Consider the following 26,023-nt stretch of genomic DNA (forward strand, 5'->3'; position numbering starts at 1 on the left):
ACACAAACACCGCGGCATACATAAATATACGCACATACCGCACAACACACACATTGCACAAAACATACCTCCCCCCAAAACACACCACACACACACAAACTGCGCAACACACACACAACGCTACAGACACACAGCGCTCCACAAACAACGCAACACACGCAACACACATACAACACCGCTCTCACCCCCCGCCACACCCAGACAACACCCAGAACATGTACAGCCCCTACACAAACACTTGGTAACTACACACAACATCTATATATATATATAACAAAAATCATACATGAACTACACAATACGTAAATTCTAGAATACCCGATGCGTAGAATCGGGCCACCTTCTAGTATATATATATATATATATATATATATATATATATATATATATATATATATATTTGCCTCGTACATCCAAGACGTATACACAGTATATATACACGTCTTGGGGGTATGAGGGTAAAACCATCAGTGGAAAAAAGTGACCATTGTAGAGGTCGCTGGGGTCCAGTTGTGTCCTATACCGCAGTGTGAACAGGCGCCAGCCTCCTGCGCTTCTGCCCGCCCCTCCCCCATGTTGTTCCAGGCTCATGTGCCTTTTGTTATTTTCCTGTCATGAGACCCGGAAGTTTGTTTTTTTTCTCCCATCACATGGCTCGGGGAGATTTAATAAAAACACAAAAATGGCGACAGTCACGTTACTGCTGCTGCGTCACCAGCTCTTCCTCCGGTGACCGCGGGCGCACGGCGGAGACCAGAGCCGGGGAGAGCGGCTGCGGGCCGGGGGCGGCAGGAGGCGCAGGGGGGCCGCCGGGTGCTGCCTGCAGAGTGCTGCCCGCCAGGTAGGTGCTGCCCGCCAGGTAGGTGCCGCCTGACAGCTGTGCGCTCCGCGGGCTCTGCACGGACAGGCGGTGGCGCACGGTGCAGTGTATTTGGGGGTGCTGGGGCCGGGGGTCTCATGCTGGCCGGCTGCCCCCTATTTGTTGCCCCTTTTATCCTGCCCTACCATTATAAATATAGCTGTTTACAGGAGCGCTCCTGCAGGAGGGGCGGGGGGCACCGGGGAGGAGCCTGCCAGCAGCGCTGGAGACGCCACACCTGTAACCCTTTCCTGACTTCTTCATGTTCCCTGATGCAGGTTTTGCTTTGCTGCTTATGTTGATGTTACTTTTTATTTATTTTTGTTTTCATTCCTCCCCTTCTAGTAACTGTTACATATTCTGTCTCTCTCCATAGAATTGCAGCACAGGCTCCTGCCATTTTGGGGTTCGTATAACTTTCTGAATTTTCTTTTCATTATCCATTATTTTTTGGGCGGGAAGGGAGTGCAAAAAGCAGGGATTCTGCCATTGCATTGTATTTCTGTATAATTTTTTTTTTTTTTTTTTTTTTTTTAAATTTTTAGTTTTTAGCTGTGTTCCTGGAAAAGCGGGTGATACCAGGTACTATTATTCTCCTATGGGACTTGAATCTACACTTACTTGTACAATGCACTATACCATATTGTAAAATTGCAGCAGACACTTACAGACACTTACAGGCACATATCCGCAGGTCCCCGATAACCTATGACTATGCCTTGGCACAATGCACACATGTAGGGGTTGCAGCATCTCCCCCCATTTACAACCTCTTCTGCGCCCATGATCATGAATAGCAGCATTTTGGAGGCGTGTTTTTGCTGCATTGAACAGTACAAGCACAGTGGATGGGATTTACAGAAATCTCCTGCCCGTTGTGCTTCTTTTTTCCATTATCCGAGTCTCAATTTTTATGCTTGCAGAACCGTGAGTGTTCTCCACAAGGAGAACACAGTGAAAGTACAGTGCCCAGATCATGGACACAGACGGCTGTGTTTTCCTTCAGACAACGCTAGCATTATCAAACAGGAGAAGACCCACTGCATCCAGGACACAGCGTGTGTGGATCATGTGTACATACCCTTAAATGCTGCTGTCCAGCCTGAATGCAGCATCTTGGGTTAATCTTTCCTGATCACACCTTATGCAAGTGACTCTTGCGGGACTCTCATCTCCTCACCCAGCGCAACCTGCCGCTGCCTGGACAGGAGCCAATCAGCTACATAGAAATGCATGCAGGTGACCCGCTCCTGTCAGGAGTGTGCGGCCGTGTCTGGTAATGAGATGCCAGACTCGCACAAGTGTGACTCCGGCCTATGACACAGGCTGAGCCTGCTCCACACAATTGAGAACCGGGTTGAGTGGGGACTTGTCCTGATTTGCCAGATGCTGGTCTTTGTGACAAGTAACAACATATCTGCGTTTTGTTTACCAATGTGTAGATTTCATTAAATCCTGGGGTGACACATCTGCATTTTCCCACATTATGGCACATTTTTGTTATATGGATAGGTGGATTTTGGACCCCACAAAAGCTGAGTTCTTGTTTTAATACAGCCTCAGCTTCTTAATAATATTTCTATAGCGCCAACATATTCCGCAGCACTTTGTACATTTCCCAGCTTAATTGTAGACAATAAAAACAAAGTAACAGTACAGGAGGAGTGAGGGTCCTGCTCACTACAATCTAGAACGCCATGGGCTTATTGAGCTTTCAAACCCATCAAAGTGGAGGGAGAAGTCCATTCTAAGAGGTTCTGAAAATAAAGCTAAATTATTGCAAAATCAAAAGTTGGAGAACCTGTCACCAGATTTGCTGACTATAAGCTGCTCCCACCACTAGTAGGCTCTTATATACAGTATTCTAGAACGCTGTATATAAGAGCCCAGGTAGCTGTGTAGAATATATATATATATATATATATATATATATATATATATATATATATATATATATATATATATATATATATATATATATACCCTTTTATAATACTCACTTAAGGGGTGGTCCAGTACGATGGATGTCGCTGCTCTCCGGTTCAGTACCTCCTCTCTGAGGCAATCATCGTCCTCCTTCTTCCCAGCCCAGTACGGATGACTTTTCCTACATCATCCACTTAAGCGATCCTGCTCAGGGCAGATCAAAGTGTTGTAGTGCGCATGTGCAGGCGGTCTTTCACCTTTTGTCACGCCTGCGCAGGAACTACAATGCCATCCTGAGTGGATGACGTAGGACACTTCATCCATGCTGGGCTGAGAAGGAGAATGGAGATCGCAGCAGAGAGGTGGTGCCGCATCGGAGAGCAGCGACACCCATCGGACCGGACCGCCACCCCAGGTGAGTATTATAAAAGTGTTTGTTCTACACAGCGGCCTCGGCTCTTATATACAGCATTCTAGAATACTGTATATAAGAGCTCAGTGGTGTGGGTGCGGCTTATAGGGGCCAAATCTGGTGACAGGTTCCCTTTAAATTCCTATTTACATCCAGATCAGTATAGATACATAAAATCCAATCTGTACAACCCTCTGCCAGGGTATGTTCACTTGATGCAATTGTGTTGCATATATTTTTTTTTTTATTTTTTTAATTATTTTTTTTTTTGCTGTGATTACATAAAATCAAGATTATTTTATTTTTAAAAAGTTGCTGCAAAATTTGTTTTTACTGAAGAAAAAATAAAAATTTAAATGCTGCGACTAGCCCACCTGATTTTATAGTGTCAACATAGGGCTATGTTTCCACCGACCTTTTTTGCCAAGGTTTTTGGAGTGGGTTCTGCTCCAAAATCCACATCAAACTCGTGATGCAGTCGCGTCGTGTCAACATAGCAGTATTTGATGCCGTTTGAGAGAAAAAACGAGGAGTGAACACCACAGGAAGAAGAGGAATCTGTACTTCCATTATATTTCACTTTGGTTTTGAATCAATTTACGGTGGTACTTTGGCAGAAAAAAAACTGTATGTATGACTGCAGAGTAAACAGAATACAATCTTCCAGTGATTCAGAATTACCAATGAACGTGTGATGTTCCTCAGTTGTTCTTCATGGAAATTTCTGACTACAGTGACAACTGAGTTATATCAATTGGGAATCTGTCAATCTAGAGTGGTCAGTACTGATTAGATACTCTGTATAGGGACACACACCCCATTGTGACTTTATTAATATATTTCCAGGAGGAATAACAGAGGAACAAAATAATGCTGATTTCTTTTTTTTAAAAAAAAAAGAAAAATTACTACTTATGGTAATTATGGGAAATACAAGTTTTGGCTAAACCTATGTGGTCCCATCATGTGTGTAATTAGTAGGTAAATTTTGTTTTAATTCTTAATCAAAAGTGTGTGTGTGTGTGTCTTTTTTTTTTTTTTTTTTCTCCTCCATAAGCAGCTGCACTTGCTCTAGTGGGCAAGCCATTTAGGATGAAGACTGTCCCCCTTGAGAAGGTAACTTCTCCCCGGCTGTTACTGTCCACCCAATGCCTAAGACGAGGTAAGAAGCTCATCATATACCATTTAAAACATTCTCTTGTATAGATCTATTAACAGATTTTATTTACAAGCGGTGCAATACTGGAGCATGTCAGAAGGAAATTGAGGCAGGTACATGGAAACCGTCAGCAAGCTGGTGATGAGAATAATTTTATTTAAATAAAAAAACTGATGTAAAGCCTCCTGAGCGCTTTTTCATTCTATGAAGCCCCCATCCTCCCCTTCAGTCTGTTTTTATCACCCACCAGCAGTAAGAAGAGTGTTTTTTGTAAAGCGTGTTTCATCCGATGCTGTTCATTGGAGGCGCGCCAACCACCCGCACCCGCCTTTATAATTTAGTTCCACGGTCTCATGGGATTACATTTGCTCCATAAATAGCCCCGCGCTTTATCTGCAGCGACTGATAACGTTCCCTTTTATTAAGGCTTCCTCGGTGGGACACCCAGCTTTCCTGGACTCCGGCATGATCTCCCTAGGTATACAGTGATACACTGTCGGATCATTTATTGCTGAGTATGTGCTTTACCTTTTCAGGATGAAGGACGACCATTTTAGCATCTGAGATTGATTGACACCCAGGAAAGGATCAATGTTTTTATTTCACAACTTGACGGGAGTGGACAACCCTAGGACTCCAGAATTTACCATATTTGGCAGTTAGGGACCTCTACAGCATGAGTTTCAGTTTCATTATGTCTAAAGGAGCACTTCTGGTCCTCTGACATCAAGGCATACCTGTCTTAACATGTAGAAAAGCATAGTATTGCAGACCTGAAGTTCTAGAAGTTAAAACTGCTTCTTGTTGCAGTCTAATATGTCCGGGAATTGTCCTGATTCTTATACTTGGTGACCTGAAATTCACTCCTAATCAGAAAGAGGATCTTTTTCAATCAGCATTCTGCCAGTACTATAGGTGCAGTAACTTCCTTTCCCTTACTTTGTCGCATGCATTGCTCCTGCCCTGGACTGAAAGCTCTGCTCCTTTTATGCCTGCGTGCAAATTGATAGACAGGAGAACAGAGACCATGGCGTTGCCCCGCACACCATACTGGGGCCACGGCATGGCCAGAAACTCTATAAAACATCTCAGCACCTCTACTGCTAGAGACTGATTGCACTTGCCAGCAAACAGAGGACTAGAAGTCAGACAGAAGGGAGATGTCCATAGATTGTTTGGTGGTTTGTTTTTTTTTTTGGGTTTTTTTTTTTGTGCACCCAGAGCCACAAGCAGTTCTGGGTGCATATTGCTGGTCCCTGCCTAACTGTCCCTGTGTATATAGAAACCTACATAAACCTATCTGTAGATAAAATATTTCTAAAGATCGATTTGAGATGCTAATGAGTGCAGGGACTAGTCACGGATGTGTTTGATTCCTGGCTAGTCAGCCATCTTCGCTTGTTAGCACGTACCTGTGGGTGTGCTACCATGCTTTACAGTGCACAGCGTCATGGCAGCGCAATGCAAAGGTTTTGTACCTGTCATCATTGAGCTTCTTTGATTCTAGGTGTATGCACCTTGGCTTCAGACACTGGAAGTGCGGACAACTTCTGATCATGGGCAGTGAGTGTCTCTGAAGCCAGGGTGCATACACCTGGGTGCATACTGCACCTGACAGGTTCCTTTTAAGGGATTTGGATATTGTCGGTTTTTTTTCACATTGGCTATCAAATGAGAATATACGAAAGTAAAGGGACTATTTACATTTGCCATGGAGTAAATGCTTGAGTGACATTGTGCTGTTCCTCTGTTATGCTTCCTGGAAGTGTATGTATTAACTGACAGTATTATGCAGTAAGCGCATAAAGTTCTTCGTCCAAGGGGGCTGCAATACCTGCTGCAGTGCTGTGGCCCCTGCTTATCAGTTCAGTCTTCCTGCTTTAGGTTGTGTAATACTGCCCTCTAGAGTCAGTTTTTTGTACTGCATGCTAAAGTAATAGCATTGCAATATACTGTGAGTGTTTGGGGTTTGCTGTTTCTTTTTGTTTTTTTTAAACTTAATAGGCAACAACTTTGGAAAAATTTACAAATTGTCGCACATCCTCTTTTTGGTAGCGGACCCTGTGACTGACAGGCTACCCTGGCTCAGTTATCACAGTGCTGATGCTGTCTAATCTAAAGGTACAGTACTGTGATAACTGAAGGATGGCAGCCATCTTAACGTCATACGCTTACAAGGAACCGGAAGACTGCGCTCGTCCATATTACTTTGTTCTCCAATATATTGTCTGAATATTTGCTTTCCTATGAAAAATTGCAATAAAGCTAATAAAACACATTTAAATTTTGGTTTATTCATTGACTGAGAATAAACTCTATATGAAGTTACTTACAGGACAAAGACAACAGCGGCATGTAAAAGTGTGGGCACCCCTGGTCAAAATTGCTGCTACTGTGAACAATTAAGTTGAAATGATCTCTAAGGCCATGTGCCCATGGGAGAAAGTAACCGTGGAAAACCTGTGGATTTTCCAGCTAAATCTGTGGGTTTACACAAAGACACTCCCCATGTTATCCTATGGAATTTAGGGAGTGCTGTATCAATACTGCAGTATTGTAAAATGCTGCGGATTTCCCGCAGCCGCATGTAACTGCATGTCCATTATTGATGTGGAATTATCTGCGGAATTCCCGCTCCTCCACTATGGAGATACAGGGTGGGAATTCTGCACTGTTTCCCCAGGTTTACCGCAACCACTGCAGAAATACTGCTCCAATGGATAGCTGCGGATTCTGGGGAGTTGCTGCGTGAACCTGCGGAAATATCTGCAGAAATGTCCATAGGTACAATCTCCCATGGGGACATGATCTCCAAGGCATGAAGATAAAGAGGACACATTTGCTTTTATATTAAAGAAAAAAATATACTGTATATATTATAAATAGGCTAATTTTTTTTAAAATTTTAAAACAATAAACCTTGTATAAACAAAGTGAAAATAAAAGATTAACTGCCACAATACTGAGTATATTATTATAATACTACCACTAAGTACACGAATATAAATACTATAATACTGCTCCTATGTATAAGAATAAAACTACTATAATACAGCATCAACTACCCAATGATGGCATGCTCTGAAACTGTGTAGTGTTGCAGTTCACATAATATGTGGAGCTATCTGTGTAGTTTCTTTTTAAACTACAATAGTGCACCTTATGTACAAGGATATAATTATTATAGTACTGCTCTCCTTGTTGCAATACGTTTTACTGGCAAAGTAGTAATTTTTAAACACAAATTATTTGTGCATAGAATGTAACTCTGTACATTATTGATCCTGAGTTACAATCTGCCACAAACCACGTGTAAAGAAAAGAAAAAAAAAGTGAAAAGCGCAATGTGTGCACACAGCCTACTGCCACTGTGTACTGACCCTTTCTATTTGCTGCACAGGTGTTTTTACTTGGATAAACCTTTGTATATTTCCTTCTGTTTGTAAAATAGTTGGGGTCCCATTATCCAAGACCCATATTTTCTTGTATTTGCCTCCCCTGAGGAGTCCCCCCTGCACAGCTGTGGACAATTGGGACACAAATAGTGGGATAGACCGCACTTGGGCCCTGGAGATTTTGCACGGGGTACGACAAGGTAATATGGCCACCCCTCCAGTCATTCCGGGATGCATGTGTGGACGGTGTTTCGGGAGAAGCAATATAGTGAGACCTATCCATTTATATCCTGCACTGGATCACTTTGAGCACTTAATTTTTTTGTGTGAATATTTGGGCTTCTCTTCATATTTTAATTAGGGAGAATAAAAGTTACATTTTAATTTATATACCAGATCGCGGCTATAATAGATTTTTCATTGGATCTCTGTAGCCCCCGAGGGATCGTGTTGTTTCCTGAATGTGTGAGTGAAGTATCTGGTTGTTGTCTTGTACTTTGCTGTAGACACAGATCTTTTCCCTTCCCTCCTCTTCCCTTCTTACGGTAGAAGGCAGAGTTCAGCTTTTTGGCAGGAGTTTTGGTTCCTGAATTACAGGATATCTGTGAAGGGGGGGGGGGGGGTGATGAGGTTTTATGGGTTCATTGGTAAATTGCATATTTTTTTTCTTTCTAAATGTGGAGCTGATCATCTGCATTGGAGAGGTCTGTGCCTCATTACCGTAAACTAAACCTAATGAGTTATGCAGTAAAACCTGTTCTGTAGTCGCCTTGGCTGTCTGCCTTCGGCTTTTCTTTTTATACCGTTTACAGCAGGAACTTTTCCTGGTGTATACACTGTATCCATAGAGCTCCATCTGATATCCAAAAGAGGGACACATGAAGGGATGTCACCAGGTCAAGAGCCAACAGGTTTTGCTTTTATTTTATTCCCACTGCTCCTCTGAGTATTCAGTTTTTTTTCTTTGCATCTACCACATGATGCAGAGATATGGGCCTTTTTTTTTATCCTGTTTGTTTTCTAATTCTAGGCAGCGCCCCTCTATGAATTGTCGGGGGGGGGACCTGCTTCATCAGTATGTGCACCCCTGCTGCTTCACCTTTATTATAGGGGCTACTGCATCCTATAGCTATTAGTATTGTGACCTCATGTTGGCAATTACTGATGCCTTTTATATCTAAAATGTAATGCAAAATAATAGGAACAAACCTCACTCAATCAGTTTTAAAGTAATTTAACTAAGGAAACACTCTTTAAGAACATTACATCGGTCTACCAGATCCCCATGCCAGGAGGTGCAATACATGCCTGAGTAGTGAAGGAAAAAAATATATAATATTGGATTTGGTATCCTACATTTACAATAATATGCAATAAATATCATATATATAGAGGGCTTTTGGCATCAAACAAAAATAGCTAGGGGTTTTAGGTATAAAAAATAATAAAAATAAATATAATATATATATATACATATATACACATATATATGTATATATGTATATATATATATATATTATATGTATATGTGTGTATATATATATGTATATATATATATTATATGTATATGTGTGTATATATATATGTATATATATATATTATATGTATATGTGTGTATATATATATATATATATATATATATATATATATATATATATGTATATATTAATATATATATGTATATATTAATATATATATATATATATATATATATATATATATATATATTAATATATAATGTATGTATGTATGTATGTATGTATATGTGTGTGTATGTATATATATATAAATCCCTGGCCGTATGATAGTCAATCAACTATAGCTCTAAGTAACCGGAAAGGTATCTATACAGCAAAGCATATTGTTATGAATGAGCAAGAGGGCAATGTATCAATGAAATCACAATTTATTTTTGATGCAGGTAATCTATTTCCTAACCACTAGGCCACCAGGGAAACTGATGCATTTTTGTTTTTGATTTTTGGGATTTTTTTTCTAGTGAATTTAGTGGAAGTATGTCCTTCTTCATTTTTAATTTGTTTGGCTGAAATCACTGTTTTGACCCATGCAGATTTTGCAGCAGTCTGAGTATATTTATCTCTGTTAGGGCTGATATTATTAAATGCACATGACCTCTGCAGTGAGGAGAGCTGCTACAGATGATGCATCATGTCTCTGGATGCTAATATCTTGTTTCCCCTGAATATAATCCCTAACCCAAAAACAAACCCTAGTTGCGGTTCAATAATGAAGTGTCCATGCAGCTAAAAAAAAAAAAGTTAAATAAAACTGCAAGATACTTCATTAAGCAAAGTAGACACCTCCAAAGTAGACAATGGAGAAGACCGACCCCACAATCATACTTACCAGACACCAAATGGTACGCCATGGAACGCGAGGGTCAGCGGTGGAATGTATCGATGCATTCCACCGCAGGTCCTACATGCGTTCCACCGCAGGTCCTACATGCGTTGCATTGCAGGTCCTCACGTTTTAAAGCGCTGCTGGCCAGAACCAGTACGTTACCACTAGATGTGTGTGTGTGTATATTTAGTTGTATAATGATCTTGCAATCTGGTGTTTGTTGGCTGGAAGCAGGGGAGGACCGGTGTCGTGCGCACACAAGGACCTGTGGGAGCACCCACTGTGGATCGCAGAGGTCGTCCAGGCTCTGGTGACTCTGATTCTCCTGGGGGGGGGGGGGTAAACTTACAACCAACCCATGTTTCTACAGAAATAAGCCCTACCCCCAAAACTAAGCCCTAATGCATTTTTTGGGGCAAAAATTAATAGAAGTGTCTTATTTTGGGGGAAACATGGTAGATGTGCCTGGGGCTATGTTACAGGAAAAAGGACACAGCTTCACCTGTAAATACAGCCTGTGTCAGAAACTGATAATCTCTAGGGGCAGAAGTGGACAGACAATTGGTGCAGCCATACGTATTCACAGACTAAAAAACTCCTTAATTTTATAAACTTTAATTTTATTAACCGAAGCAATCAGATAAACACTTCCACAATATATAGCAAACAATTTAGTGCCAAACAAACAATAGAGACCTATATCCCCCTTCTGATTATATTCCTATGTGTTTCCCCTATTTAGGAGCAAAAAACAAATGTCAGTTAAGCATAACCCAAAATTATATTCCTAAGCAGTCCTATAGTCAAGGGTCCTACAGTCAAGATCCCTAAGGGCAACACTTTGCCCTAGATTAGTTGATTCTGCGTTGAGACATAGTTCTGAATATATTGCCAATTACTATATTTGTGAGGAGGTTGCGATGCTATCAACCCTCAACCCCTAATCGACCCGACGTGTTTCCCCTCCCAACAGGAGGTTCTTCAGGGGTCATTCAAAAGCAGAATAGAAAATGATACATATACTATACAAATTAACCTCCAATTATATAGTAGGTATAGACATAATTTTTGTACTCTCCTCGTATAGAAAATATGTATACCATACAAATTATTCTCAAGTTATACAGTAGGTGTAAACATGATCATTATAGTCTCCTCTGGTTATAGCGCATTCTCAGAGTCCAAAAGTTGCCAGGTGATGCAGAATTTCATAAGGTATCAGTGTAGATGTTACAAGACAACTTATTTATCTCTCTTAATGTTATTTATCACCTCGCCTGGAGCAAAATTGTAGATTCTTGGTGAATGACGATGTCACCTATTTATGACATGTCCATTCATGATTCCCTTGGGGCCACAGGTAGAATTGTGCATTATCATGAGCTATTGGACGGCAAAGGGCCCATATACTGTTCTTTTACACAGTGGCCTCATCTTTCTGTCTGCTCTTCTGTAGAGGATCAAATGTTTACGTAGCTGATTTTGCCCTCTTAAATTTCTAGCTTTTCAGGGATCTATAAGAAAGCTGTTAATGTAACACATTGGCCCGTAGGTGGCATCATTTTCCATGTCCGAATCCTTTTAGTTATGTGATTGTGACTTTCGGCAGAAAGTGTTTTTTTACCATTTCAGACCTGCAAATATTCTTTCCCAGGAGAGGGAATACAAGACAAAGTTATCATGTGTGTAGCGCTGTTATAGGATTTGGATGTATGCGCCGGCTATAGAACAATCTAATCACTTATATCTGATTATGATAACATAGCCTTTTTTTTGCTTAACTACTCCTTGCATTAGGAATGAAGACTTATTTCATCAAGTGCCTAAATGTACATTATTAGAGAAACGTCAGCTGATTTCTGCAGGACTGGCCAAAAAATGTAATGTAATGCAATTTTCTCACACGCATGTACAAATGTTTAACTGACATCCCATTTTACATCCATAGACATTAATGTGGCATTGGTCCCTCTACACATGTATGGGCTCCTGCTCTTCTGGGAAAGTTTTCTACGAGATTTTGGAGGTTTCTGTAAATATTATTGCCCCCTTCTTCCAGATGTGATGTCAGACACTGATGTTGAGGAGAGTCTGAGCTCAAAATCTTCGTTTTAGATTATCCCAAAGGTGTTGAATGGGGCAGAGGTCCGGGATGTGTGCTGCCGGTCCTGTTGGTCTTTGGGACACAATCATGGGCAGCAGAAAAGGACTTTCCCCCAAACTACAATTGTTCACAATATCTTGTATGTTGTTACTCCAAACTCCAGTGGTGGTGGATTTACACCTGACACTTGGCATTGTGCTTGGTCCTATAAGGCTTGCAAGAAATTGCTCGGCCATAGAAACTATAAACATTCTTGGCTCTGTATATTACTGCCTTTGGAAGGGGTTAGACGAATTAGCTGACAGCTTTCAGAACTGTAAGGATACCTTAGAGTTCATAGATTTACAGAAAGAATTGGATGGAGAATTATTTAAAGGTCCATGTAGTAATGCACGTTTAGTGAATAAATAAGTCTGTATTTAGTAAGAATGAAGTGAGTAGGTTTCTACCCATAGGTTCCTGTTTTTGGATGATGCACCATGTGACGTGATTGATTCATAAAGGAATAGTGTGAAACTGTTCAAATTTCACAAAATCCCTTCTATCTCAGCCGCATGTGACTCAGTGGAAAGACGGGTACCAATAGTGGCAAGTGATACCAATTTATGCTGTGTATTATCATCTGCCCATTAGCCATGTAAAAATGGATGCACGCTGTCGGCTCTCTCTGTAGTTGCCAACCAGTAACGTCTTTCATCGAGCACATCTGGGACAAGTCTGGAGACGCTGCGCGCCATGTGAGTATGTTTAGGCAGCTGCGCACAGTAGCAGCAGCAACATGCAGCCTAGCGTTAGAAAACAGCTCCTGGTTCACTTTGGAGAAGTGGTCACACCACTGGTTCCACAGCCAAATCAATGCAATGCCAAGCTGTTGGTGTATTTGGAATGTAGACTACAGAGGTTCTGTATACTGTACCATTCTGCACTGTGCTCCAGAAGTAAGACCAGACCAGTGTGATGTTCCCCTGTAAATAACTCTTCATGTTGCTGCCCATGTGGTCTCCAGACCAATCTCTAACATTTTGTCCAAAACAAAAGCGGGACTTATTGCTGAAGAGGAAAGACCTCTAGTCCAGTCCCCATTGCTATCTTTCTGTGCACCATGATGTCCCTTGAAAGCAGTGGTGTGAGGTCATTAGACACTATATGCCTTTTGAGTACCAAATGGATCACATCCTTATAGTCTTTTGATCCATTCGTGCAGAGGTTGCCTCTGTGCATCTTGTGCTGACATTGCAGTTAGTCACATTCCTCCAAAACACTGGGACACTCAACGTTGATCAGTGCTGACCTCTTAAGCTACATTCACACTTCTGTCTTTTTGCATCAGTCACAATGAGTTGTGTAACTGTTGCAACGGATGTGTTGCAGATAGTGGCACAACTGATGTGACTGATGCTGCAAAGAAACTGATCCATTATTTTGTGGTTTTTTGTTTTTTTTGTTTTTTTTTTTTTACTGTTTGAAAGGGTATCAGCTGATCGTTCACAAAAGCCAGTCGATCAGCTGATCGTTCACAAAATCCAGGCGATCAGCCGGTCGTTCGCAAAAGCCGGCCGCCAGCTGATCAACTGATCGTTCACAAAAGCCAGCCGATTGCCGATCAGCTGATCATTCCGGCCGCTGGAACTGAATTTACAATCGATCATGGTTTTTTTTTTACTGTGGGCATGCTCACAGTAAAAAAACGATTCACCGCACACAAAGTTGTATTATGCGTTGTTCCGCCCGACGGTCAGTCACTCCATGACAGATCCGTCGCGTGACAGATGCAACGCAATGCCATCAGTCGTAATCCATCGTTAATAAAAGTCTATGGGGAAAAAAACGGATTCCTGCAAAATATATTGCAGGATACCGTATTTCCTCAAGGCGACGGATTGTAACTGATGCAAAAAGACGGTAGTGTGAATGTAGCCTTAGCCTAGGCGTGTTGCTATCTGCCAGAGGGATAAACCAAGTCTCTCAGTCCATGTATTCTGTCTCCCCAAAGGTTGCGGAAACTGACACGTCAGTAGACTGGAATCCTCAGACAATCATTCCATATGCCTTGATCCAATTTTTTTGGTTTCGTATGGCTCAAAACATTTATTTCAATCTGGGTTTCATGTCTCTGCCACATGCCACAGATTGGAGCTTGATGCTTGAAAATTTGATCATTTGTAGATCTAGTTGACACCTGCTACCTCCCTTGATTTGCAGGACTTTTTGACACAGACATAATGGAGAAGAGGGGGGGATACACATCACAGTCAAGATTATACATTGGTTCCTGGTCCTGTCGCTCCTTTGCTCTGTCTCCACTATGGACCTGATACTGGCAAAAAGCTAAGAGTTATGTTCCAGGACTATGGAGGATTGATTACATACAATAAAACCAATGCTGTGCATCCTCGGGTCACTTAATGGAGATGCTGCAAGAGCAGCATGTTCCCCTTTTGTGGATGCGGACACTGGGCGGGTGCTTAGTTTACCCCCCCCCTTCCCCGATTAGCGCAGTCTCTGGATAGGCATCTACCTATCATTTATTTACCTGTCCATTCAGACTGTGGCCACTGTCGTACATACAGTTGAAACCAGACAATTCCATCTGCTCTCTATAAAGACACATCTGCAGGTTTTTCCCTCCACTCTCTATACAGACACATCTGCGGGTTTTCCTCATTATCTGACATGAAATCAGCATAAATTTTTTTCCATTTTAGGTAAATTAGGAACCAAAATTATTTCTATTTGCCAAATGCCAGAATAATGAGAGAGAGAGAGAATGTTTTTAGGCATTTTTATTCCTTTCTGCACAGTGTAGTTTCCTCCATTTCATTAGTATTTGGTGGCATTGCCCTTACACTGTATGACTTGGGGGAAACGTTTTGGAACTCCTTCCACAAGCTTCTCACAATAGTTGGTGGAATTTGGGCCGATTCCTCCTGACAGAACTGGTATAGCTGAGCCATGTTTGTGGGTTGCCTTGCTTGCAGCGGCCTTTTCAGCTTTGCCCATAAATTTTCAATAGGAATCAGATCAAGGTTTTGTGATGGCCACTCCAAAACATTGACTTTGCTATTCTTAGACCGCTTTGTAACCAGTTTGGCAGTAGCTTCAGCTCATTGTGCATTTGGCAGACCCATTTCCACCCAAGTTTTACGTTCCTGGCTGACATCTTGAAATGTTGCCTCAGTATTGCCACATAATCTTCTTTCCTCATGATGACATCTATTTTGAGATTTGCACCAGTCCTTCTTGCAGCAAAACAACCCCACAACATAATACTGACGCCCCCGTGTTTTACAGTTGGGATGGTATTCTTAGGCTTCAAAGCTTCTCCCTTTTTCCTCCAAATGTAATGATGGTCATTATGGCCACACAGTTCAATTTTAGCTTTCAGACCACTGGACATGTCTCCAAAAACTAAGGTCTTTGTTTCTGTGCACATTCGCAAACATTAAACTGGCTTTTGAATGTTGCTTTTGGAGTAATGGCTTCTTTGTGGCAGAGTGGCCTTTCAGCCCATGTTGATACAAAACTCGTTTCACTGTGGATTATGACACAATCTTACCAGCTTCCACCAGCATCTTCACAAGGTCTTTTGCCTTTGTTCTTGGGTTGATATGCAAATGTGTGACCAAAGCACGTTCATCTCTGGTACACAGAACCCGTCTCCTTCCTGAGCGGTATGATGGCTGGACATTCCCATCTTGTTTATTCTTGTGTATAATTCTTTGTACAGATGTACGAGTCACCTTCAGGTATCTGGAAATTTCACCCAAGGATGAACCAGACTTGTACAAGTCCACAATTCTCTTCCTGAGATCTTGGTTAATTTCTTTTGACTTTCCCATGATGCTACACAAAGAAGCAGTGTGTTTCAGGTGTGCATTATAATACATTCACAGGTGTGTCTCTAACTCAGATGTTGCCAATAAACCTATCAGAAGCTTCCAAAGACATGACATCATCATATGGGCTGCCCCATATTGTTTAAAGGCACAGTACTTAGTTTATGGAAACTTTTGACTTTGCAGAAGATAATAAAAATGCCTGAAAACATTCTCTCTCATGATTCTGACATTTGGCAAATAGAAATAATTTTGGTTCCTAATTGACCTAAAACGGGAAAGGTTCATTCTGATTTCATGTCAGATAGTGAGAAAATCTTGCAGATGTGTCTTTATAGAGAGTGGAGCGAAAAACCTGCAGATGTCTTTTTAGATAGTGTATGTAAACTTCTGGTTTCAACTGTATGCCTCATGAGTGTATGCTCAGCCGCTGTGAGCACTTAGCCTTGGATGAACCTGCTCACCAAGTCTGTATACTCTTGCCAGTTCCTCAATTTTCATTTCCAATTTACGACCTCAAACGATTGCAAATGATGTGACCTCTGCCCTCTCGGCCCTGTGCGCTGTGAGCTGCGGATTAATCAGTGCAATACCTTTTTGTAATACTCTGTTTCCTCTTTTTACATTTCAGTGTTCCTCCAGGAACGCATTTTATCGCTTCCTCCTTTTTCTCATCACTTTGCTGCACACAAAAAAAATAAGTTTCTCAAACATTTTTTTTTTTTTTTTTTTAATTGAGAAATCAAGGAATTTCAGAAATCTGTCCCATAGGAGTCAAAAATCTGCTCCATTTCACAGTCCATTTCCGGTCTTGCAAAAATCCACATCTTATTTAAAAAGATACTGAAATAATAAGATGCCGCTTACATAGATTTTACTCTCCTGCTTAATATGCTTAGCTCTGTCATCTTTACGGCAAGCTGTTGCTCTTACACCCTGATCTATTAATCTCGGCTCAATCAATAACTTATGGGAATTCCAGGCTATTAGGCAGTGGAGGAGCCTGGAGGATTCCACTTTCGGTAAATAACATATTTCCCTGCCCACATATAATTTTCTGGCAATTACGTCTTCCTGCAGATTTTCTCTGAAGCCGTGCACCGCCCTGATTGAGCCATCCTGGATGTCGGGTCCTAGAGCCCTACTGGTGTCATCCAGGAAACCGTCCACTTGCGTTATAAGAGGCTGATATCAGTTATACCTATGCATGTGGATGTATATTAGCACTGAAGCTAATCACCCTCATTTACTAAGACTGGTTTAAAGGGCTTGTCTCACCTTGCCAAATGGATAAAATTACAAAGTGCTTGTAAAAAACAAGAAACTGTGTTATTTACCAATTATTAAAAAAAAAACCCAAACAACTCTTTGTTATGATTGGATGGATTTTTAAATCTATAATTTACAGCTTATTGCCAAGTATACTGGCCACCTCTGCAGTCTTATCAGAAGTGGCCAATCTTCTAGGCATGTAATGCGAGCTTGTAAATGCTGCTCTGACGCTCTGTGTCCCTCCGATGCTGCAGAGGCAAAGCCGCCTGCCTGTGCTTGCAGTATTGAAGAGCGAACAGTTCCAGCCAGCGGCACAATAATACTACTGTAATGAGCTCTCAATCATCAGGAGCGCACCGCTCCCCGGGCAAGCAGGAAGTTGGAAGACAGGGGAGAGGTGCACTACTGATGAAAGGAAAATTATTGCATTTCCTGTAAACATGGCATGTGTTTCATTCTTGCTGATTTATTTATTTTTATTTTTTTTTGTAATTTAAGAAAACAAAGCATTCCTTTTTTTTTTTTCTCCCCCAATAAACATTTTGGAAAGTATACAAAAATAAAAATAAAAAAGCACATTACCACCCCTTTTTTTTTTTTTTTTTTTGTTCCCTGTTCTTCTTCTGTACTTAGGTTTGGTCCTGGACACCAATACCAATACACAACCCAAGTAGTGTGTATATATATGTGTATATATATATATATATATATATAATATATATCTCCTGGGTTCAAATACTACCTCCCCACATTTTTTCATTTTTCTTTTCTTCCTGTTTTCCTTCCAGAAAACTCCTGCAGTTTTTCTCTTTGACACAGTTTTTCAATTTTTGCAAAAGAAAGTATTGTAAGGTTTGTTTTATATCTAGGCATTTGTTATTTTCTGTATGTACATGTATTAATAGTGTTTTTTCCTCTATGTCAGTCACTGCCCCCCCCCTTTTTTTTTTTTTTTTTTTTTGCTACGTCTGCGCATCCGCCTCCGGAGATCGTATACTCCCGAAAATGGTGAATAATAGCGCACAACACTGTGACTCTGTCTGCACCATTAGGCCATGTGCGCACGTTGCGTCCAGTACCTTGCAAAAACGCTGGAAATACGCATGCGGGTTTTTTTCCGTGTTTTACATGCATTTTCTGTGCTTAAAGACAGATGCGTTTTCAATACAAATACACAACTAAATAAAGTTTAACCCCTTCACGACCGCGGGCCGTAAAATTACGTCCTATTTTAACGTGACTTAACGACCAGGGACGTAATTTTACGGCCTAAACTTCATTTGATTGCCGTGGCCATAGCAACGGCTTTCAAATGATGTCCCCTGCTGTTTCTTACAGCAGGGGACCTTTGCTTGACCCCAGGGGGGGCGGCATCGCCACCCCCTATCGACGATCGATGTGATTGGCTGTTCAAATCTGAACCGCCAACCACATCGATCGCACTAATTTCGGCAAAAATAATGCCCGAATTAGTGCGATCCTGTGAGATCCAGCTATGAGATGCCGCAGCTGCTGCAGCATATCATAGGTGGACCTCAAACATGCCGCCCCCAGCCCCTGCAGCACTGATTGGAGCGATCGTGCTATGACGCGCAATCGCTCCAATCAGTGTGCAGTGGGGCGGTCTGATCTGCCGGTGGCCGCCCTCCCCAGGCCTGTGCTGGCCTGCGAGCCCTCCCCCAACATGTCTGCAGCGTTGTGGTACCACGCCACCGCTGCTGCTGCCGCCGCCGCCGTAGCTGAGGTCACCGCTGCTGCTGCACGTGAGTACTGTGCTCACTTTGCAGCCCGTGCGCGCTCCCGTGGTGCCCCTGCGCGCTGCCGTGATAGCCCCTGCCGTGCCCCCCCTGCGATCTGCCCCCCCCGACATCCCGATCTGCTCCCCCCAACCCCCCCCCCCCCCCCCCCCCGACATCCCGATCTGCTCCCCCCGCGATCTGACTGCCTCCCCCATTATCTCTATTCTGCTTCTGCAGCTCCCTCTCCGGTCTCCCCCTCTGCTCTCCCCCCTCCCCCTCTGCTCTCCCCCCCCCTCTGCTCTCAACCCCCCCCTCTGCTCTCACCCCCCCCCTGCTCTCACCCCCCCCCCCTCTCCCCCGACGTCCTCTTACCTGTCTTCACCGGCCTGATCACATCTGCGTCCATCGCTGGGTCCTTCCTGGGCATTCTGCTGATCTGCCTGCTGCTCCTGTAAAGCTGTCCATCTCTCTGCCATCTGTTCCTCTGCAGCTCTTCTGGTCAGTGATCCTCCTGCTAGTCCTCTGGGTACTGTGAGTATAACTTTTTTTTTTTTTTTTTTTCCCGTATCCCCTGTCCATTTTTACACCTCATCCGTCCGTGCGCCCCGCCAAGCGCTGATCAGGGATGCAGATAACGGATCGGCATCCCTGCTCAATTTTTGGCGTGACTTTTTTTTCCGTATCCCCGACGCTTTTTGTATCACATCCGTCCGTGTGTCCCGCCGAGCGCTGATTAGGGATGCAGATAACGGATCGGCATCCCTGCTCAATTTTTGACGTGACTTTTTTCCGTATTTGCAACGCTTTTTGTATCGCATCCGTCCGTGCGTCCCGCCAAGCGCTGATCAGGGATGCACATAACGGATCGGCATCCATGGTCAATTTTTGGCGTGACTTTTTTCCGTATTCACGACGCTTTTTGTATCGCATCCATCCGTGCGTCCCGCCGAGCGCTGATCAGGGATGCAGATAACGGATCTGCATCCGTGGTCAGTTTTTGGCGTGACTTTTTTCCGTATTCACGATGCTTTTTGTATCGCATCCGTCCGTGCGTCCCGCCAAGTGCTGATCAGGCATGCACATAACGTATCTGCATCCATGGTCAATTTTTGGCGTGACTTTTTTTTTTACGTATCCCCGACGCTTTTTTTTATCGCATCCGACCGTGCGTCCTGCAGCGGCCGATCAGTGCACTGCGTCTGTGCGTTTGAAAAGTCAAATGGCGCTCCTTCTCTTCTGAGCCCCGCCGTGCGCCCAAACAATGACTTTCCACCACATATGAGGTTTCTGTGTACTCAGGAGAAATTGCACAATACGTTTTATGGTGCATTTTTTCCTGTTACCCTTGTGAAAAAAAAAGCTACCTAGTTGAAGCAACCGTTTTGTGGTAAAAAAAAAAAAATTTTCTTTTCATGGCTCAACGCTATAAACGTCTGTGAAGCCCCCAGGTGTTCAAAGTGCTCACCAAACATCTAGAAAAATTATTTGAGGGCTCTAGTTTCCAAAATGGTGTCACTTGTGGGGGAGCTCCATTGTTTAGGCACCATAGGGGGTCTCCAAACGTGACATGGCGTCCGCTAATGATTCCAACCAATTTTGCTGTCAAATGGCGCTCCTTCTCTTCTGAGCCCCGCCATGCGCCCAAACAATTACTTTCCACCACATATGAGGTATCTGCGTACTCAGGAGAAAATGCACAATACATTTTATGGTGCATTTTTTCCTGATAGCCTTGTGAAAAAAAAAGCTACCTAGTTGAAGCAACAGTTTTGTGGTAAAAAAAAATTTTTTTCTTTTCACGGCTCAACGTTATAAACTTCTGTGAAGCCCCCAGGTGTTCAAAGTGCTCATCAAACATCTAGAAAAAATATTTGAGGGCTCTAGTTTCCAAAATGGGGTCACTTGTGGGGGAGCTCCATTGTTTAGGCACCTCAGGGGGTCTTCAAACCTGACATGGCGTCCGCTAATTAGTGCAGCTAATTTTGCATTCAAATGGCGCTCCTTGCCTTTCGAGCACTGCCGTGTGTCCAAACATTTGATTTCCACCACATATGAGGTATCTGCGTACTGAGGAGAAAATGGACAATACATTTTATGTTGCATTTTTTCCCGATACCCTTGTGAAAAAAAAGCTACCTAGTTGAAGCAACAGTTTTGTGGTAAAAAAATATTTTTTTCTTTTCACGGCTCAACGTTATAAATTTCTGTGAAGCCCCCAGGTGTTCAAAGTGCTCATCAAACATCTAGAAAAAATATTTGAGGGCTCTAGTTTCCAAAATGGGGTCACTTGTGGGGGAGCTCCATTGTTTAGGCACCTCAGGGAGTCTTCAAACCCGACATGGCGTCCGCTAATGAGTGCAGCTAATTTTGTGTTCAAAAATTCAAATGGCGCTCCTTCCCTTCCGAGCTCTGCCGTGCGCCCAAACAATTGATTTTTACCACATATGGGGTATCAGCGTACTCAGGAGAACATGCACAATAAATTGTAGGGTGCACTTTCTCTTTTCTCCCTTGTAAAAATGAAAATTTTATGGCTAAAGTAACATTTTTGTGTTAAAAAGTAAAATTTTCATTTTTTCCTTCCACATTGCTTTGGTTCCTGTGACGCACCTAAAGGGTTAATAAACTTCTTGGATGTGGTTTTGAGCAGTGTGAGGGGTGCAGTTTTTAGAATGGGGTCACTTTTGGGTATTTTCTGTCACCTCGGCCTCTCAAAGTCACTTCAAATGTGATGTGGTCCCTAAAAAAAATATTTTGTAAATTTTGTTGGAAAAATTAGAAATTGCTGATGAACTTTGACCCCTTCTAACTTCCTAACGAAAAAAAAATTTCTTTCGAAAATTGCGCTGATGTAAAGTTGACAAGTGGGAAATGTTATTTAGTAACTATTTTGTGTGACATATCTCTCAGATTTATGGGCATAAATTTTCAAAGTTTGAAAATTGCGAAATTTTCGCACAATTTCCTAAATTTTCACAAATAAACGCAAAAAGTATCGGCCTAAATTTACCACTGACATGAAGTACAGAATCGCCAGGATCCGTTGAAGCGTTCCAGAGTTATAACCTGTCAAAGTGACACTGGTCAGAATTGCAAAAAATGGCCCGGTCATTAGGGTGTTTTAGTGGCCGGGGGTGAAGGGGTTAAACATTCAAACACTATGAAAAAAAATGGGAAAAAATTATAACAAATATCATGATTTAAATCATACACAAAATAGCTAATTTTAATAAAAAGATTAATGTGATCTAATATTTATGTATAAAATAACGTTAAATTATTGTTTTTCTTTTTTTTTTTATAGTCGGGCTATATGTGTGCGAAAAAGGAGACGTCACGAACTCACTATAATGTTAAAAACACATGCTTTGATTTTGTCAAAAAAGCATGCGTTTTGCATCAAAAAAGCATGTAAAACGCTTGGAATTTGATTTAGTATGCGCTTTGATCATTATCATTGACTTTAATGTTGGCAAAACGCTGCCAAAATGGCAAAAACAATTGACATGCTGCTTCTTCAAACGCAGGGATTTTGACAAATTTTAAGCAACTAAAACGCTGCGTTTTTAAAAGCATTGTGCGCACAAGAAAGCCCGATTTACAATAGACTTTGCCTGGAAATCAAAACGCATGCATTTTTGCATTAAAACGCTGCAGTTGAAAACGCTGCGGAAGAGCATGAAAAAACGCAACGTGCGCACATGGCCTAGTTAGTGGCCCCGTCGGAGCATACGTCCGAAATCCGTTTTGCGGGGGATGGGAACAATGATCGGAGAACAGAACGCAATGTGAAAGCGGCCTAATTCTAACTTGGCTATGACTCCCTGGAGACGGTGCCCTTTTTCCTTATCACTTTTTCTTTTCTCGTCGCCTGACAAATTTGCATTTTTTTTATTTATTTTTGTGGGGGAAATTTTTTTGCATACTACACCTTGCTATATTTTCCGTGACCCCAGTTTATCCTAAAAAAAAAAACAGCGCAAAATAAAAAAAAATAATAAAGTATTGATCGTTGAGGAAAAGAATTTGAAAACTTTTTGTCAATTTTGCTATTAAAGAAAAAACTGCTCAAAAATTTGAAATCGCTGAAAGTGAGGAACAATAGAATATAACCACTTATAAAGTAAATCAATACAAAGATAGTGTATTTTATATTTATGTATCTTGACTATTTCCAATAAGTATGCAGATAAAATCCTAGCGAGGCACACAAAAGAACGGTGGCAAATAAAAGTATTTTTTTTCCACACTTCTCAATTGATTATATTTTTTTAAACTTTGGCAAATCTGATTCAATATTGTGAACACAGCAAATTTGTTTGTTTCTTTTTGTTTTCTTTTAAATGTGGAATATATTGAAAACTACATTGATTTGTTGTGTTTTTTGTTTTTTTTTTTTTACTGAATTTTGTAAATGGAATGTGAATGTAAAGGTGTGCCAGGTAATAATCGCCCACACAATCACCACAGAAATCATCAATGGTTACCCAGGAATTTACAAAATGCCTAATACTTGGAACAAGTCCATGACAATAAATACTTTTTTTTTTTATTTTTATAGTGCCATCATATTCCGCAGCACTTAACGATTCTGTGGGGATAGACTTAATCTTCAACTGATCCCATTCGTTACTATGAGATTCTGAGGTATTATACATCATCTTCTACATTTTTATTTTTTTTCTATGAGTTTAAATGGTCGCTGTTGTGTCAACAAATTTTGCATAAATCAATAGCCTATGTGAATATAAAAAAAAAAAATTGGTAATGCATCTTTCTCCTCTTATAAGCCATTTCTTTCTATCCCTCTCTCTCATGAACTCACTGTTAACTTTAAAAAAATAAATACTAAAATCCATCTTGATCAAAGCAAAACTGACTACACGGTCACTTAAGGTACCGGATTATACCCCCTATTATAGTTTTTTTTGCAGGGAAGGTGTAAGGAAGAGTGTGGAGCACTCAGCACAGTGAGAGATCGGGAGATCCTGCTGCATCTTCAAGCAACGGTTTTATCTCACCACAGGCTGGATTCACAGCTACACTGCTCAGTACAGTTGTATAATGCCCTCCGTGCTGCTGTCACTAAACATGTGCTACATTGAAAAAGGAGAACAGGACCCCCTCATGTCTGTGTGTTCTGTGTATGGGAGGTAATTATAGTAGTTAGGCCTCAGTTCCACTTGCGTTTTGCACGGACGAGTGCAATCCAATAAAACATCTGATTGCTCTCACTCTAGTGCAAAACTATAGGTCAGTGTCCATCTGTGATTGATTTCTCATGCCACAGCAGCATGCAGAATGAATCGCAGCATGCTGCATTTTGGTAGTGAATCTCGGCTCACGCACCCCCATACAAGTCTATGGGAGCGTGTGAAACATCGCACTGCACTCGCATGTCTTACAAATAAGGTGCGACAGGCCGGGGAGGAGAGGGAGAAAGCGCTCTCTCCCTCTTCTCCGCAGCTGTGATATGATCGCTAGATCGGATCACAGTCGCATGACTCTCGGCTCATGCTCACAGTAGCGGGTCATTGTTGTACGTATACCCTCTTTCACTTGTAAAGCGCCATGGAATAAATGGCGCTATAATAATAATAAAATTGGCATATAACTGCCGATGCTCTCCCATCAGAAGCTATACGCAAGTGGAACCGTAAACTTAGTCTGCACCCACCAGCTCAGAGACAATTGGAGATTACAGATGGAGACTGCAGATGGTAAAAAGGGTAATAAATGCAGGATACAAGTCATATAATGTCCAGAAAATAGTGTCATTCCTCATGTACACACAGACAGCTTGCTCTGAAATTCATCTGAGATGACAGGTACTCTTTAAGCCTGTACAAAAAACCCCCCAAACATTGACCATTTTATATTTTTCTTTTAATTAGATGATTCATTTTTGTTTTTGTTGTTGTTTTTTTTTTTTTTAACTATCACATACCTATGCTATTATGACTGTGCCCTGAAAGCCCCAGGGGTCTCTTTTTATTTAGGTGAACCATCTGTTAAAAGCAAAAAAAACCCCAAAAAACTGGCACGTGCATAGCTCTAAAGATTGTGTCTGTGAAAAAAAACAGACTGGAAACAAACAAAAACATTGAATCCTAATCTGATATTTTGGCCAAACTATGCAAGTGTACAAACTCTTATAGGGGTCCTTGTTGTAGTGTTAGGTTATGTTCACATACTGCATCTTTTCTTAACCACAAAGATGCAGTGTTTTTGGCCCCAAAAACGCACCCGTGGCAAAAAAACGCGTAAAAAACGCATGCGCTTTTTACGTTTTTTTATCTCATTTTACATTTTTTCAGTCAAATCTATTGACTGGAAGGGCTCAAAACGCTGACAAAAAGAATTGACATCCTGCATCTTCAAAAACGCAGCCAAGATGCAGTCAACAAAAGATGGCACTGTGTAGACAGCAAAATAGAAATCTCATAGACTTTGCTGGGAGAAGGAAATGCATGCATTTGGGTACCTGTGACCTCAAAAATGCTCCACAAACGCAGTAAAAGATGCAGCGTGTTAACATAGCCTAATGCTGCAAACTGAAATCCAAATTAAATCTGGAAAAAAAAAAGGGGTTAAAATTCTACGACTATATCGGTGAAGTGTCTCACTGCAGTGTGTAAGTATATGGCGGTATGAACTCAGTCCACCTTAAGTGTGGCTGTGGGCCGGGCCTTGCTGTACGGTTGTATTCCAAGCAGCAGCACAGTCGTTTCCTGAAACTAATTGTGACCTAACATCGTCTGTACATGAGACGGCAGACGCTTGTATGAGCAGGAAATCCCCCCCGACTTCCCACCCTAAGCGTAAATAAGAAGTCTCTGTATCCAGGAGCTGGATATGTTATCTAATACATAATAAACTGATAATCCTGGGATGGGACACTCGGCGGGAATAATGACCTATCTGTTATGTTGCGCGTATAAAACCAGATTAAAAAAA

At 41.7% G+C, this 26,023-nt stretch overlaps 1 long non-coding RNA gene across 1 annotated transcript; it reads left to right on the plus strand.

The window, feature by feature from the left end:
• The first annotated feature begins 665 nt into the window (after positions 1 to 665).
• Positions 666 to 23,758, plus strand: LOC142249487 (uncharacterized). The gene is made up of 4 exons (XR_012725063.1): positions 666 to 841; positions 1,236 to 1,265; positions 1,405 to 1,441; positions 23,628 to 23,758. It is a non-coding gene; the product is annotated as an uncharacterized LOC142249487 (long non-coding RNA).
• The last annotated feature ends 2,265 nt before the right edge of the window (positions 23,759 to 26,023 follow it).

Source organism: Anomaloglossus baeobatrachus, chromosome 8 (genome assembly GCF_048569485.1).
Source record: "Anomaloglossus baeobatrachus isolate aAnoBae1 chromosome 8, aAnoBae1.hap1, whole genome shotgun sequence".
Classification (NCBI taxonomy): Eukaryota; Metazoa; Chordata; class Amphibia; order Anura; family Aromobatidae; genus Anomaloglossus; species Anomaloglossus baeobatrachus.